Here is a 16,767-nt window from a genome sequence, read left to right as displayed (position 1 = left end):
TTGCCCAGGCTGGAGTGGAGTGGTACTCCATAGCTCACTGCAGCCTCAATCTCCTGGGCTCAAGTCATCCTCTTGCCTTAGCATCCTGAGTAGCTGGGATTACAGGCATGTATCACCACATCCAGCTATTAAAAAAAAATTTTTTTTTTTTTTTTTTTTTTTTTTTTTTGAGACGGAGTCTGGCTCTGCCGCCCAGGCTGGAGTGCAGTGGCCAGATCTCAGCTCACTGCAAGCTCCGCCTCCCGGGTTCACGCCATTCTCCTGCCTCAGCCTTCCGAGTAGCTGGGACTACAGGCGCCCGCCACCTCGCCCGGCTAGTTTTTTGTATTTTTTAGTAGAGACGAGGTTTCACCGGGTTAGCCAGGATGGTCTCGATCTCCTGACCTTGTGATCGAGATGGGGTCTTGCTATGTTACCCAGGCTGGTCTGAAACTCCTGGCCTCAAGTGATCCTCCTGCCTTCGGCTCCCAAAGCTCTGCAATGACAGGTGTGAGCCACCACTCCCAGTCACAAGCTGCACTTTGGATCTTGTCACCCAAAACATCTCTACCCAATACCCCTGGCACTCTCTTCTTCTGCTTTTTCCTTGTGTTTGCCCAGCTAATCTTCCCTTTGATCTCCTGGGGCCTCTATTTCCTTGACTTCCTTTCTCCTTCCAATCCTCCCCTGAGTTATGTTCTTCTTTCCTAGCAAACTAGGACCTATAACCAACATCTTAGAGCTCTGGTTGCAAATGTCTTACCCAACTCCAGCCGTCCACTTCCTCGAATCCTGGCTTGGGATGCTGAACAATGCTAACAGAAATCATGTGACTGCCCTGATCAGTATCATTTCAAATCTGTTTTCTGCAGAGCAGGGTGACTCTAGGTCCTGATGCCAGTCTTTTCACTTACCCCTAGTTGAAATCATTATCTGCCTTAAATATCAGCTCTGGCTCCCCTTTGCCTAGAATGGTGAGCTAACTGTGGCCTGCAGAGCTAAGGGCTCTGGGAGGTGCCTCAAGAGTGAGCCTGGGAGGAGAACACCTCTTTGGCAGGCTCTGCGTCACCATCCTTGCTTCAATCTGAGTTAGTCTGCTTTAATCATTTAAAATATTGGTCTTACAAGTAAGATTTCACATAATAAAAAAGGGAGGAGTCCTGCTCTGCAAAATCTTTGAGTGGCTTTCTATTATACACATAAACCCGTTACTTACATGGAGTCTGTGGGATGTGGCTCTGTCCTCTTCTCCAACCTCATCTAGTGCTACTTATTCCCAGTTTCCCCCACTGCAGGCTCAACTCTGCTCTCACCTCTAGCCTCATGTGCCTTCTACATGCTCACAGACCTGTTCCTCTGTTCTTTGTATGCCTGATGCTTCATTTTCAAAATGCTCCTTATATGTCACTTGCCCTGGTCTTCCTCATTATTCTCTATCACATTACCTTATTCATCTCCTTAATAACACTTCTCACCATCTTTATTCAATGTTTTGTTTGCTTCCTCATTCATTGTCTGTTTCTTCCCTCACTAGACTACAAGCCCCGTGATGGGAGGCATCATGTTTGTTTCGTTTAACAATTAGTAGCAGAGCCAAGGAGTAGCTTCAGCCCCTCTTCTAAGGCTCAGAGTAGAAAAATGGATTTGAAATGATGCTGATCAGGACCTTCACCCCAAATTGCCTCAAATAAGTAACTAAAGGAGAAACAGCACCCTTTGGTGCACACCCTTGCTGTACATACGAGCCTTTGTGGAAGGTGCCACGGCTCTCTCAGTTCCAGTCAGATGCCGCCCATGGACCTTTGTACAGAGAAATCCTGGAGGTGCGCTGGGATCAGTGTATCCCTAGCGTATCCTATTCACATGCATAGGAGGCACACAGGAACATTTTTTGGAATGAATCTTTGAAAGTTTGAAAAATACCAGCTTAGGAAGTAAAGTTCACCTCTCCTAAATCACTAGGAGGAAGAAAACTAATTGGAAGTCAGTTTTCTCTCTTCTCCTGATAATCCATTACTTACCCATTGTCCTATTCCAGGAGAAAAGACAACATGCTACACAAAGAAAAAATTCTCCTTTCCAACACATGTGCTACACTGAATCTCCAGATACGATGAATTGAGACACTTACAGAGTTAAGTGTGGAAGGGCGAACTGATTTCACAATAAATTGGTTAACTATTTAAGTGCTTCAAGATTCAGCTTAAGTGTCCTCATTCCATCTTGATATAAGTGGCAAACTTTCAAAAGGTTGGAATGCCTGTCATTGTGGCAATATGCAAGTGCACTGCAGGACACAGAACAGTAGTTAGCTAATTACTTCAAGTATATGAGACAGATTAGATATGATCAGTAGTTACACAAGCCAAATCCTAAACAGAAAAATCTCAGTGGTATCCACGTGTGTACACAGGTTGTCATGGCCACACCTTGGCTTGGCAAGTGCATCGAGGAACATTTTCTCCCAGGCTGCCTTTTTCCTTGCCTGTCGTGATTGTCTATAAGGCTTATAATAAAACATGGTGAGATAGCAAACGTGGCTTATGTGGGTATATTTGTCCTTCTCTGCAAACAAGATTGAGTCTTTTAGAAGAAATACACAAGCAGAAAAATGGCTGCAGACAAAAAAAAAAACAAAACAGGGTAGTACCTATGGGTAATAGAAGGCACTGTGAAGGTGAATGGATGTAGGGTGTTCGGGTATGCGAACTGGGCATCTGGGTCAGTACAGGGATTGGAACTGAAATGGAGGTGACAGTGGAGGTTATACAGTAGGGAGAGTGAGTCTGATTATGATGATAGCTACAACTTTTTCTTAAAATAACTCTGACAACCCAGGTACTGGGGCCTTTACTTAGGTTTGCTTTTTTAACTCTTTCAGAAATACTATGAGATAAGGGCTTTTATTATTCTTATTTTATATGGGAAGACAGCGAGGCTCAAAGAGGTGAAGTAATTTGCCGAAGGTCATGCAGTTAATTCCAGAGACAGGATTTTATCTAGGATTGTGTACTTCCAAACTTTGTGCTTATAAACACTGTTCCATCAGTATCCTCTGTTCCACTGTGTATGCTCCATACCGTTTCACTGTATCTCTGTTGGCAGGACAGTCTAGAGATCAGGAGAAAGGTTAAACTTACAGCTGTAATTACAGGGGGAATTTCTGAGAACATAACAAAGTCAAAGAGAGAGTCAGTCTCTGGCAGCTTCCCCGAGGTGTGGCATACAGTTGAGACCTGGGGAGCACTGAGAATTTGTATTGGAGAAAGTATGTTCTGTTGTTTCTTAATTTGAGGATCCAAAAAAAAAAAAAAATAAATAAAGAAGTAAACCTGTGGCTGAGGTGAAGGACAGAAGAGTAAAAGATATAGGAAAATAGATGTAAAACAGCAACCACTAAAGTGTACTGGCCAGTTTACTGAATGCTTAGAATTGCTGATGTTGGTTTTGGATTGAGTTGCTTTTTCCTCAGGTAACTCCATGTAGCAGGGTCTAGGGTGAGATGCCTAAGGGATATATTTAATGATGGTTAATGATATTCCTGAGTAGAAGGGAAGAGGTCAATTGGTTCTCCATAAGAGAAGTCAAAAAGGTCGCAACAAACTATGTAATTCCTGCCTCGCTATCAGAAGAATGGAAACTGGTATGGTTTGCCTGTGTCCCCACCCAAATCTCATCTTGAACGGTAGCTCCCATAATTCCCACGTGTCATAGGAGGGACCTGGTGGGAGATAATTGAATCACGAGGACAGGTCTTTCCCGTGCTGTTCTCATGATAATGAATAAGTCTCATGAGATCTGATGGTTTTATAAACGGGAGTTCCCCTGCCCATGCTCTCTTGCCTGTCACCATGTAAGACTTGACTTTGCTCCTCCTTTGCCTCCTGCCATGATCGTGAGGCCTCCCTAGCCATGTGGAACTGTGAGTCCACTAAACCTCTTTCCTTTAAAAATCACCCAATCTCAGGTATGTGTTTATTAGTAGCATGAGAACATACTAATACACACTTGTCTGATTCATTATGACTATGCCATTTCTTTCTCTAGAGCTTTGCTATTCAAAATGTGGTCCATGGAACATCAGCACCATCTGGGAGCTTTACCCCAGACTGACTGAAATAGAGCTTGCATTTTAACAGGCTCCCCAGGCAATTCCTATATGCAGTAATGTCTGAGAAATACTTCCCTAAAATATGTATTGTGCCAGCTCGGCAACTTGGTGAACTCTTGTTCAGCCTTCAAAGCCTAGCTCAGATATCACCTGTTCTTTAAAGCTTTCCCTAGCAATGTCTTAAAGAGTTAATCCCTCCTTCCTTTCTGCTGTTTCTCCTCCTACTCATCTCTATTCTGTGCTCATGACACTGTGTTCTTGAGGAGAGGGTACCTGTGTTACTCCTCTTTGTATTCTAGTGTGTCAGCTCTGTCACTTCAACAAGGTAGGTTCTAAAAAGCATCCAGTTATTCAATTTAGTTATTCAATTTAAGTCCCTCTTGGACAATGATTTTTAAATTTTTCTATGCACAAAAATGACCTTGTTAAATTGGAGGCCTGTAGACCTCACGCCTATGAATGCTGATTCTGCATGTTTAATTGGGCCCCAGGAATTTACATTTTAACTAGCAGCTCTAAGGATTTCTGGTGCAGATGACTGAGAGAGATCTCTGGTTTAGAAACATTTCCTGGTGTCTGTAATGTGGAGCTTCTTTCTGGCCTAGTGCATTGCCGTCCTGCATATTGTGCTGGTCTTTATGTCCTCTAGGTATCAAGAATGCCTTAATCAATTAGTAAAGGGGATACCCAAATAGGTATGGACTATATATCAGTAAGGATGCCTTTACAGAGGAATGAAAATATGCTGCATTGCAGGCCCTAACAGTCTCAGTTACTCAGTATGGTAGAGTCTGTTGTAAAGATCTCTTTCCCTAAGGTGGAGGTTGCAGTGAGCCGATAATCACGCCACTGCATGCCATCCTGGGTGACAGAGTGAGACTCTCTCTCAAAAAAGGGAAAAAAACCAAAAATCTCTCTCCCTAAATGGACTCAGTGATTCTTAGGACCCATTCCAGTGTGTGGGAAACACGTGAATATTTTCCACAGCTCTGATTGTGTGAGTGCTGCTATGTGCCAGGCAACATATGATAGGTGAGTACATTGATAATTTCATTGAATTCACACCATGATGCTGGACACGACGCAAGGGACACTGTCACCCTTTGAATGACAAGAAATGAAGTCAGGGGTTCTTGCTTCTTTCCTGTTTGCCAAACTGTCTCTCTGTTTCTTCAGCTATACTTTTTACTCATTATCCATGCAAAATTCCACAGGGATCAGCAGAGGGGGTGGTTGTCAGCCTTCCCTAAAGTTCCTTCACTGCACTCCACTTCTAAGCCTTAATCATAACCATTTTTCTCCAGTTGTAGAATATATCTGTACTAGGGGATGTCTGGAAAACACAAAGAAGTGATTTATTTCCTTTCTTAAGAGAATTTTTAACCAGTTTGATTCTTTCCTTAGCTGGTGCTGCCTCTAAATCCACACATATCTTCATGGCTGGAGTAACAGATACATGGATACATATTTTTGAGTTGTTATAGCAACGGAATCAAATTACAAAAGAGTGGAGACAATCAATTTTTGCAGTTGATTGGAAAGACAATTAGAAAATTAGATTGTCAGGGGCATAGCTAATTTAGTTAATGCTGCAGAGTTCTCTGAGAATAAAGCAAAGTTGTTTTTTCTCAGGAGGGTTTGTTATTTGGAAGGTTAGGATAAAAGAATGGATTAAATAAATTATGGTACATCCATAAATTGAGACACAGTGGTGCTGATTTCTTTCAATGTCTACTATATGTAGGGCACAAAGACGAATACAGCAGGCCCAGTTCTTGCCCTCGTGGAATTTACTGTCTACTGAATGAAGTAGAACTATGTAGATCTATATATACTATCATTGAAAGCCATCCACGATATGTTGTAAATAATGCATAATGTAAAAACAGTATAAGTTTGTGTACAAATGAATTTGCCAGATGGTTACAACCAATGTTATTAATGGCAGTTATCTCTGAGGACTATAAGGGGTTTGGGTTGGGGATTGCAGGAACGGGAGGGAATGATGGACTGTGCAACTTTTTGTGGCAGGGACTGTGAACTACCTGCCCTCGAATCCCTTCTTCAGTCAAAAAACAACAAAATCAAACCAAAACAGAACAACAAAAACAACAACAAAAACACATAGAAAACAAACCCCAAATATTTTCCAGATTTCTTATGGCTTGATGTAGTCATAAGACTAAGTTCTAGGCAAGTAGAAGTGTTGTATATGACAGCTAAAAAGGCTTTCTAGAAAGGGAAGGGACTTGCCCTTTTGCCTCTGTTGCTTTCTGCTGCTTGGAATGTGGATTTGCGGTATCCTGGCAGCCATTTTGGACCATGAGGAGATCTGGAGGGCGGGAGCCATGGACGGGAGAACACTAGGATGAAGGACCATGAGTCTCCTTCATACCAACCTGCTACCACTTTTGCCGTTTGCTATGATGGTAGCAGTAGCCACGTATGAATATTTTAAATTAATTAAAATAACATAAAATAAAAAGTTTAATTCTTCAACCGTACTAAGCCACATTTAAAGTACTCAATGGCTACCTGTGACTAGTGGCTACTAAACTGGACAAGACAAATAAAAGAACATTTCCATCATCACAGAAAGTTCTATTAGATAGTGCTGCTCTGCCGCCTGGTTCCTGGTTCCAGGCTTTACAAGAGCCGATAAATCCCCATATTTATGTCTTTGTTACTTGTGGTTGAATTAAACATACACTATACAAATTCTATTTTATAATGACCATATATCAATTTTATGATATAAAACCCATATAGTTTTAAATACACAATTAAACATCAAACACAGATTAGAACAGATCAAGATATATTATAAATAATTTGGTTTGATTATTTAAAAAAACAGGAATATTGTGTCAAAAATAAAATTTTTAAAGCCCCGGGTATAGAAGAGATCTAGAAAATTATAAACATTTAGATGTGTTTCCAAAAGCAAAAGGCTAGGCATCTGAAGTTTATATAAGCTTCACTTGGAATCGACATAGACCGCACACCAAGTAGGTGTATACATTTCTATAGAGTTGCTGTCTGCACATTCAGCTATGGAGCATATTAAGAGTGTTCTGACAGATACAGTGAGCATTCATAGGAGACACTTTTATAAGGATAAGATATGGTCTGGTGCTCTCTAGCTATTTATCAAACTCTCTGCTGTTTGCATTTTGAAAATATACAATGACATTACATTTTAAATACACTAAGTTATATTGTGCTGCCTTTGAACCTGTGGCAAAATTATGATACCATTGTGTATTTTTAAACATTAAATATTTCTCATATTTTTGCACTACAGCAAGCAAACCAAAGGCTTTTAGCATTCCAGGTCATGTAGACTCTTTCAATAAGGTTGTTTATTCTTCGTTCAACGTGTGCGGGATTCAGGAGAATCATTTCCATTCTTATAGGAAGGTGCCACCCAGGTAATTTTTTGCACATAAACATCAATGCATATTCTGATCTGTTTGGAAAATGCAGTACATAAAACCCATTCACCAGGCTGAGGTCACCCAGGGCGGATAAACCAACACTCTGCAGTGGCTGCTTATAACAAAGTAGAAAAACCTTACACTTTCAACAGGGCACCAAATTTAGTAAGTCCCTAAGCACCCCCACCTGGTACTCTGCCAGCACAAATGGAAGACATGTGTTGGTTTTTTTCCCCCTTCCTCATGTGTGTGTGTGTGTGTGTGTGTGTGTGTGTGTGTGAGAGAGAGAGAGAGAGAGAATATTTTATTCTTCCAAGTTGCGATGATTTGACATGTGCTGTTTTTACATATTTCCATTTTCTAGTTTCACTGAAAGTCTCAGAGGCTTATGGAGATGAGAATCAAAAGTTGGTGAGCGTGTTCCCGGTAGGCAAATGGTGCTGTTATGAAATCCTTTCTAAAAATCACATTGGAAAAAAAGTGGTTTCAATTGTGGACTTTATATGACCACCATGTCATTTTTATATTTGCCTGAGAAACAAAGGGATGAGAGCAAGGAGTGAAGATGGTTGGGAGATACAATTTGGAGAGAGGATCTGTTTCTAACACTCCTAATACTAACTTGGCATTTCAGAATGTTGTTTATCTCCTTCCAGTTCCATCAGCAGTGGTAATTTTTAGTGCCATCATTAGGAACTTGGTCTACTGTCCCATTCAATACATTACAATTCAGCATGAAGTCTGACATCCAGAAAATATCGAAGAACAATTTAAATTTTTACTGAAGTCTCAAGAAACAATGAGCAAAGGGGATTATATTTTTAACTCACAGAAATGTTATAAAGTTCTCTTTTCTGCCTTTTATCCCATTGTCTCTGGAGTGCAGCCAACTCTTTTAAAATCTCCCTAAAACCTCCACGCTTTCCAGACTCCCTCTAGCATGGTTCTTTCTTGACTCCTGACCCTTGACATTTTGGATCTGGTGTTTTCTTTCATGAGAGTCTTAATCTTTTCTAATGTAAGATTTCAAGATTTTTCTGGATAGTTTTTGACATTTTGGATCTGGTATTTTCTTTCATGAGGGTCTTGGTCTTTTCTAATGTAGGATTTCAAGATTTTTCTGGATATTTTTTGACATTTTGGATCTGGTATTTTCTTTCATGAGAGTCTTGGTCTTTTCTAATGTAAAGATTTCAAGCTTTTCTGGATTTTTAAAATTATCTTTCTGCTGTTCCCAGCATTAGCACCAGCAAAGGCCCTAGATGGCGAGCAGGCAAACCCAGAAGCCACTCAGCTCAGTAAGCAGCGGGAAGAGAAAAGCCTGAGAAACTTGCATGCTACATTTTTACTTTTGTGTGCTTCAGCTACAAAACCTTTCAACATCCTTCTAGTTCATCTTCCTTTCTTCCAGCCTCCAGGCCCCCTTAACCTTAGCTGCTCTGCAACATTAGCTAGTTTTTATCCAACTACTCCTCCCTACCCCAACGCTGGCCACCTGTTCCTTCCATCCCCTCTTCCCTCCCTACTGCCTCTGCTATGTGACCTTAAGCCAGTTGCCTCGGTTCCCTCACGTGTAGATCACACACCTGTTCTAGAAGGTCGCTGTGGGGCCCTCCTCTTCAGAGATTGTAAGATTCAGGTCATGCCTACTCAAGAACAAACACCTGACTTGGTTAAAAGTGAACACCTGAGCATGGGTTGCTTCTTCTCCTTTAAAGTATTTTTTGATGGCACAAGTAACAGGTATATAAGTATATATTCCTATACAAAACAAAAACCATTAAGAATAAGACTGAAATCATTCCTTCCTCTAACCCCAACCCACACCCCTTCAATTTTTTAAGAGATTAAAGAAACACAAAAAGCCCCAAATTTCATCCACTTTTCTTCTTCTTTTTTTTTTTTTTTTTGAGATGGAGTCTTGCTTTGTCGCCCAGGCTGGAGTGCAGTGGTGCCATCTCAGCGCACTGTAACCTCCGTCTCCTGGGTTCAAGCAATTCTCTTGCCTCAGCCTCCTATGTAGCTGGGACTATGGGTGCACGCCATCATGCCCAGCTAAGTTTTATATTTTTAGTAGAGACAGGGTTTCACCATGTTGGTCAGGCTGGTCTCAAACTCCTGACCTCAAGCGATCTGCCTGCCTCGGCCTCCCAAAGTGCTGGGATTACAGGCGTGAGCCACCGTGCCTGATCTCACTTTACTTCTTTAGGAGTTTGATCTGTATTTTTGCTGAGAGTTTTCTATGTTTTTATACACATATGTATATCCCAAGACTGTACAATTTTGTTTTGTGAAGAATTTTTTAAACATATAAATGCTATTCCTGTACATTTTTTATTTTCAAGTTCCTCTTGAATGTCTGAGAGGCTGGTAAAAATGAGATAAGCTGGGCAAGTGTGTTCTTGGCAGGCAATTGGTGCTGTTTTGAATAAAAATAAAAATGGTACATTGTGCTTACTGTTTTCATTTGCATTCTTTTGCCCTTAATATCATTGTTACTATAGAAGAACATAGATTAAAAAAAAAAAACAAAAAAAAAACAGCTGCACAGTATTCCAAGTAGTAGCAAGAAGTAGAATAATCATACTGGTAGCTAAAATTTATAGACTGCTGTTTGCCAAGAACTGTTCTTATTTAATCTTCAAGGAACTCCATGAAATAAGCAGCCAATATTAGTACCATTTTACAAACAAGATATCTCAGAACCAATACAAAATTACCATGTCTTATTTCATCTGTTGCCAGACATTCCAGTTGTTTCAATTGCTTGTGGTGACAAACATGAGACCAAATCTCCTTGCCAAGGTGCAGGTCGGATGATGCCGAGATGGAAACAGATGAGGTGTGGGGCATCTGCATTTTTAGATTCAAGGGATACTTCCAGACTTCCCTCATGATTGTATTATGAGAGACTGTAAATATTGAGAAGGGTGGGAGTGCAATATAGAATGAGGAGTGAGTTGGTAGGATGGCCAGAAAGGGGATGGGTGGAGGAATGTATGGCAGATACACCCAACGGCAATAACTTGCTTAAGCCTACCCTGAAAATGACCCTGTATGGCACCTGAATGTGTATCTGGAGTTCCCAGCTAAGGAATTCAGGAGTGGCCAACTGGGAGATTTGTTCCTTGTCTGTGAGGCACATTTGAAGCCCTTGGATTCATCCTGTGGAATGTAAGCTGTACAGGAGATCCGGGCCCTTTGTTTTGGGTTAATTGAAGGTTGTCAGGTGGAAACTGTTAGGCAGAGGGTGCTAACTGAAAATGCTATATAAACTGCATGCTTTTTGCAAGTGGTTGTGGTTCTTCTGCCCAGTCTGCTGCCGCTGGACCGTCCCTGCGTGTAAGTTTCCCACTAATAAAACTCTGTGTCTCATCTGCTGGCTCCATGTCTCTTTGGCTTCTTGAACATGATGCCATCCTTGTTGAGGTTAACAGGGGTCCAGCACAACAAGGGACAGCTCAAACTCCAACTTCATCCACTTTCCAATTGTGCATAAGGACAATTCTGGGTAAAAGCAGCCTTTTCCCACTATTTCTTCCAATGTCCCTAAACTCCAAGGCATTGACTCACTTCTGCCTTGTCTCCCCCACCCAAGACCTTCCACCCACCCTGTGGTGCATCTGGGCCCCAGCTGTGCCAACTTTGTTAGGCTTAGGAAAGATGTCAAGCCTTTTAATATTTACTTTATCCCAAGAACATAAGGCAGGCAGACAGGCCTCCATCCCTACGTACCATTTACACAGATGTCAGGCCGTGGATGTGGGTTCATTTTTCATTCTTTAATCCACAGGTAAGAATTAAACCATAACCTGCCTCACCAACACCACAGCATCAATATTTTCTCAGACTGGAACATGGTTTCCCCGTTCTTATCCACCATTTAAAAATAAACTTAACATATGGCATCTGTCTTATGTCAAAGGAATGCAATGTGCTTTTCTTGACATATGACTCAATTCAAACACTGGGAAAAACTTTGATATTTCAGAGGAGTGTGCAGTGGGAGGGAACAGGATTGCTACCTTCCCCCATTACACTGGTTAATCCCTTGAGGCAAATTTCCAGAACCTGAGATGTCCTGAGTTTCTCAGATAATTGAGTTGCTTAAATCAAAATATGTGTCATACAGACCCAAGGGTAATGCTGGATACTCAGTAAGACTTCTTAAAATCACAGTCAAACCAATAGGTAAAATGCATGGAAGTTGGGAGCACCCAAGATTATATTTATGGAGTTTTCTCAAAGGCCCTGCAATGCCGGACCAATCATTCAAACACACCCCAATGACACCTCATCAATGGAGGTAAAGGAAAGAGGACATGGACACACAGCAAAAGCTTGCAAGTGGGGAAAACATTCATATACAAGCAGAGCAACAATGAAAATAACTACCACTTGCTGGATGTTTATAAACCAGGCACAAACTTAGCACTTTGCCTATGTGATGATGCTCAATACTCGCAACCATCTTCTGAGGCTGGTATTGTTATGAGCCCCATTTTACATATGGGGAAATTGAGATTTAGAAAGCACAACATTTTGGACAAAGTTATACAGCTATTGAAGGAATAGGAATCCAAGTCCACTTCTGTCTCATTCTAGAGCTTGGCCTGACTCTGTTCATAACAAAGGCTTATTATTATATGTCATCAGGGAGAACAGGTTGTAAATCCCATCTCTCAAGACATAACTATGATTCTGTGAATTTTTGCCCCCAAACAACTTCTCAACTTTTTTTTTTTCTTTGAGACGGAGTGTCACTCTGTCACCCAGGCTAGAGTGCAGTGGCGCGATCTCGGCTCACTGCAAGCTCTGCCTCCCGGGTTCACGCCATTCTCCTGCCTCAGCCTCCTGAGTAGCTGGGACTACAGGTACCTGCCACTACATCCGGCTAATTTTTTTTGTACTTTTAGTAGAGACGACGGGGTTTCACCGTATTAGCCAGGATGGTCTCCATCTCTTGACCTCGTGATCCACCTGCCTTGGCCTCCAAAAGTGCTGGGATTACAGGCATGAGCCACTGCACCCGGCCAACAACTTCTCAACTTTCTAACCTGCCTGTTCAGGCACTGAAGTAGCCTGCTAACTGTGTACCCGATATTCTAATCCCTTCACCTAGGTTACTGGAAGAATGATCTTCCAGGGGACTAGAATATCATCATGAGCTCACTTGCTCAGAAATCATCAGTGATTCTTATATATAGCTCTCTGGCTAAGACGGTGCCCTACAGACAGTGAGCGCATGAATATTTACTGAATGACTAAACATGCTCCAGTGACCTTCTTCCTTTCCCTGGCACAGTTTCTGAAATTAGGTGTCCTAGGTCACACCTATAGATCAGGCGATGTTAAACACTGGAAAAACACTCTTCCGAGTCTGAAAGACTTGAGCCCTGTCTTTCTTGGCTCCATGCCCTGAGGCAAATCCCTTCAAGGCTCCGATTCTTTTTCCTTCCGTGTCCCCATTACCTGGTCAGTGTAAACTTAGCAGTGGTATATGCCTAAAGTACACAGGATTCTCACAATATCATCATTAATAAATACTGTTGAAACATTTTATCAGTCATTCACACCTTAGTAAATCAACAGATATGAGCCAATTTCCCTGTGACTGTGAGGTGGGAGCAGGGTATTTAAGGCAGAAAAGTTTTTGTGGGCCAGAAGAGGAGGCCCTCTTGGAACATGGTGTCCTGCCTGGTAGAAGGTTGGTGGTCACCAGCTACCCCCATGGTGGCCCTGGAAGTTTAGAAGTTGCTGTGGGGAGGACAGAAGCTCCTGGGAGGGAAAGGAAGAATGCTTAACAAGAACCAAAAATGGGCCAAAGACATTTTACTAACCTTAGAGTTTTGACTACCTGAGACCCAGATTGAGCTGTGGGCCTAGGAGAAAGAGAAACGGTGGGGAGGACACAGCTGCCTTCTCCACCTGTGTGAGCTATTTTTTGCCCAATTTGTTCCTGGGGACATTGGGAGAACTTTTTAGGTACCAATTGCTGAGAAACCAACCACTCCCAAACAGCAATGATTTATTATTGTCTCCTCATTTGCTGGGTTGGCAATCTGGCTGGTTCTTCTGCTGGTCTTGCCTGGGGTCATTCATGTAGCCACGGTCATTTGACAGTTTGACTGAGGCTGGAGAGCCCAGTGGCTTCATTTATGTGTCTGGTAATTGATTCCTCAGCTTTCCACCACACGCCTTCTCTTCCTCCCATAGGCAACACTGGGCTTCTTGACAGCAGGGACGTCTCAGGGTTCTAGGAGGGTGACAGCAGAAGCTGCAAGGTCTCTTAAGGCCCAGGGTTCAGGAGTTGTACAACATCACTTCTGCCACATCCTATTGGTCAAAACAAGTGGCAAGGGCAGCCCAGATTCAAGAGGGTGGAACAATGGAGCCGCCTATTGTTGAAAAGAGTGATGATGTCATGTTGCAGAAATGCCTGGACATGGGGTGGCATGAGTAGTTGGGTGCCATTATGGTAAAAATCTGTGATGGGATATCCTTTCCCACAGTCAATATTTCCAGAATGTTCTGCCCCTACCAGCCTAAGAATTTTACCTACAGTTTATATGGTTATTCAGTTTCCTGGGGTCACCATGAAAATTAATGGCTCTTGGTCAATGTGGTTGGTTGGTGACCAAAACCAATCCAGAAACCTGCTTCTAGAGCCTTTCTGGATCTTTGACTCTGCTTCTCCCACCTCCTTTTTCCTTCTTCTCACGGAAAAGCATGATGTTGACCTAAGGCCTAAATAGTATTAAAAAAAGGAAAATTGTTTTGACGCTTTAAGATGTTTTTCATCATCTTCAGGAAAGGGATCCAATTCTAGGGACTGTTCTGTAACTGTAATATCAGCCAGCATTCCATGGGCCCAGTCCCAGAGCAATATCACATTCAAAGATACTAAAGCGTAAGTAATTCCCATCTAAACTTCTGTTTCTTGAGGAATATTAAAGAGGATCCAACTCCTAACCTAAAGCACCATTTCCTCAGTTTCAGACTCCCTCACACCTCAAGGCTGCCCCACCATCTCTGTCTTCCTAATCTCCACTCTTCGTTTCCTCTTCAGAACCTCTTTGACGCTCCCAAATGCTAGGCCCTACTCTTCTCTTCCCTCATTCATTCCTACATGAGTTTTTTCCCCTCTATAAGTCTCTTTCAGCTCCCTCCAAAACAAATCTCCCAATCTGAGCCCTTCTTCCACTTGCCACTAATGACATTTTGGGCCATATAATTCTTTGTTGTGGGATTGTCCTGTGCATTGTAGATGTGTAGCAGTATCCCTGGCCTCTACTCACTAGATGGCAGTAACACTGCCTCCCAGTTGTGTAACCCCAAAATATTTCTGGATGTTGCCAAACGTTCTGGGTGGCAAAAACACCCCCAGTTAAGAACCACTGTCTTAGCCAAAGCTGTATATTAAAGGCTCTTGGGAAATGAGGAGGGATGGCAAGATGCATTTCTGTACTGAGAGAGAAGGGAAATAAACCAAAAATATATTTATTATACATTTAATAACTTGTATCTCTAGTATAGTACCATGATCTAGTAGTGTGGTCAGGAGAGAAGAATGACCCAAAGACAAGTCAAATTATGCATTGTGAACTCCAACCCGATAAGAGCATGGGATGCCAACACGAGCAGCCGCCTGGTGCTATGGAACGCCAGGGCAGTTGGGTTCAGGTCTGAAATCTGCCACTCATTTTCAGATTCAGCAGAGCTGTGCTGGGGGTTGAGTGTGAGTCATTGAAAAGGCTCTTCAGATGTTTCTAATGTGAACTTCTGGTTAAGAAATTCATCCTGGCCGGGTGCGGCGGCTCACGCCTGTAATCCCAGCACTTTGGGAGGCCAAGGCGGGCGGATCACGAGGTCAGGAGATCGAGACCATCCTGGCTAACACGATGAAACCCTGACTCTACTAAAAATACAAAAAATTAGCCGGGCGTGGTGGCGGGCACCTGTAGTCCCAGCTACTTGGAAGGCTGAGGCAGGAGAATCGCTTGAACCCGGGAGGCGGAGCTTGTAGTAAGCTGAGATAGTGCCATTGTACTCCAGCCTGGGCGACAGGGCAAGACTCTGTCCTAAAAAAAATAAAAAAAAAAAAAGGAAAGAAAAGAAAAAAGAAAAAAGAAATTCATCCTAAAGGCTCAATAAACACAAGCAGCTATGGTGGAGAGCCTGCTGTGATGGGAGATGAGAGATCTGAGGTCTCTATGAGGTGGTTCACTAACTAGCTGTGTGACCTTGAGAAAGGTATTTTACCCTCTGGGACTTATTTTTATCATTTTTCAAACAAGGGAGTTGAACCACATCCATATTTCTTGCCAAGACCACCTTGGATGTTTGTCAAAATGCCTATCTGTACCCTGATCAACATTTAATAAATTGGAATCTATCAGGGTGGAGGCCCGAAGATCTACATTTTTAAAGTACATTCTAAGTTTTTGCTACAATAAGGCCAGCAAAGATGTAGAAATTATTTCTAGGTACCAAACTCTATGATAAGCTTTCTTTGTTTTCATACCTATAATGTGTTATTATACCCATTTGACAGATGAAGAAACTGAGGCTCACACTGATCGAACAACTTCCTCAAGGTCTTGGGCATAGTAAGTTTGGGAAGCCAGGTTCTATCCCTGGGCTACAGAGCCACAGTGTCATAGCCCCTAACCATGACTCATGGTATAGTCTGCCTCCCTTCTGAATACTAACTTTTGAGTGTATCTGAACTTGAATGCTTTCTAAGCCTCCTGACACCTTGAACATTTTGACTAATTAAAAATTTTCCAAACTATTTGCCTTTACCTGTAATCAGTGATGGCTTTGTGAAGAGGCAGTGTTTTTTGGTGGGGTGGGAATAGGAGGATTCACTGAAATAAATACGTGAAGAACACGCCTTCCAAAGATGAGCCGCTTTCCTCGTTAAGCCTATTTTTCCAGGTTATCATGGCTAATTCATTGCCATATTTCATTATAGAAACTAACTGAAAGTTCTTAAGTAAGTACTTTTCCGTCAGAGGTTGCAGTTAATTTCAACTTCAATAATCATTAATGTTTCTGTTTTTATGCTGACTGATCCTGAAATTCTAAGAAGTCACATGGAAGCTGGTTTGCAGTTTTTATCCTCTTTTCTTCTCTCCTAGATAGTCTATTTCCGACAGCCATATTGGAGAGCCTGGTAGAGGCATTTGTTTTGATTTTCTTCATTAATGTTTGATCTGTTCAGGATAAATCACAGAG

At 42.1% G+C, this 16,767-nt stretch overlaps 2 long non-coding RNA genes across 2 annotated transcripts in view; both read right to left on the bottom strand.

Moving 5' to 3' along the window:
• The window catches only part of LOC119625876 (uncharacterized), a 123,895-nt gene that overhangs the window by 80,383 nt on the left and 26,745 nt on the right, over positions 1-16,767 (bottom strand). The window lies entirely within an intron of this gene.
• Positions 2,543-11,107, bottom strand: LOC140709781 (uncharacterized). The gene is made up of 3 exons (XR_012090505.1): positions 10,592-11,107; positions 5,273-5,423; positions 2,543-3,090 (listed from the first exon to the last, which is right to left on the bottom strand). It is a non-coding gene; the product is annotated as an uncharacterized lncRNA (long non-coding RNA).

Source organism: Chlorocebus sabaeus, chromosome 22 (assembly GCF_047675955.1).
Source record: "Chlorocebus sabaeus isolate Y175 chromosome 22, mChlSab1.0.hap1, whole genome shotgun sequence".
Lineage (NCBI taxonomy): Eukaryota > Metazoa > Chordata > Mammalia > Primates > Cercopithecidae > Chlorocebus > Chlorocebus sabaeus.
Note: the sequence above shows the minus strand (reverse complement) of the source record. Positions and strands in the feature narration are given on the sequence as shown.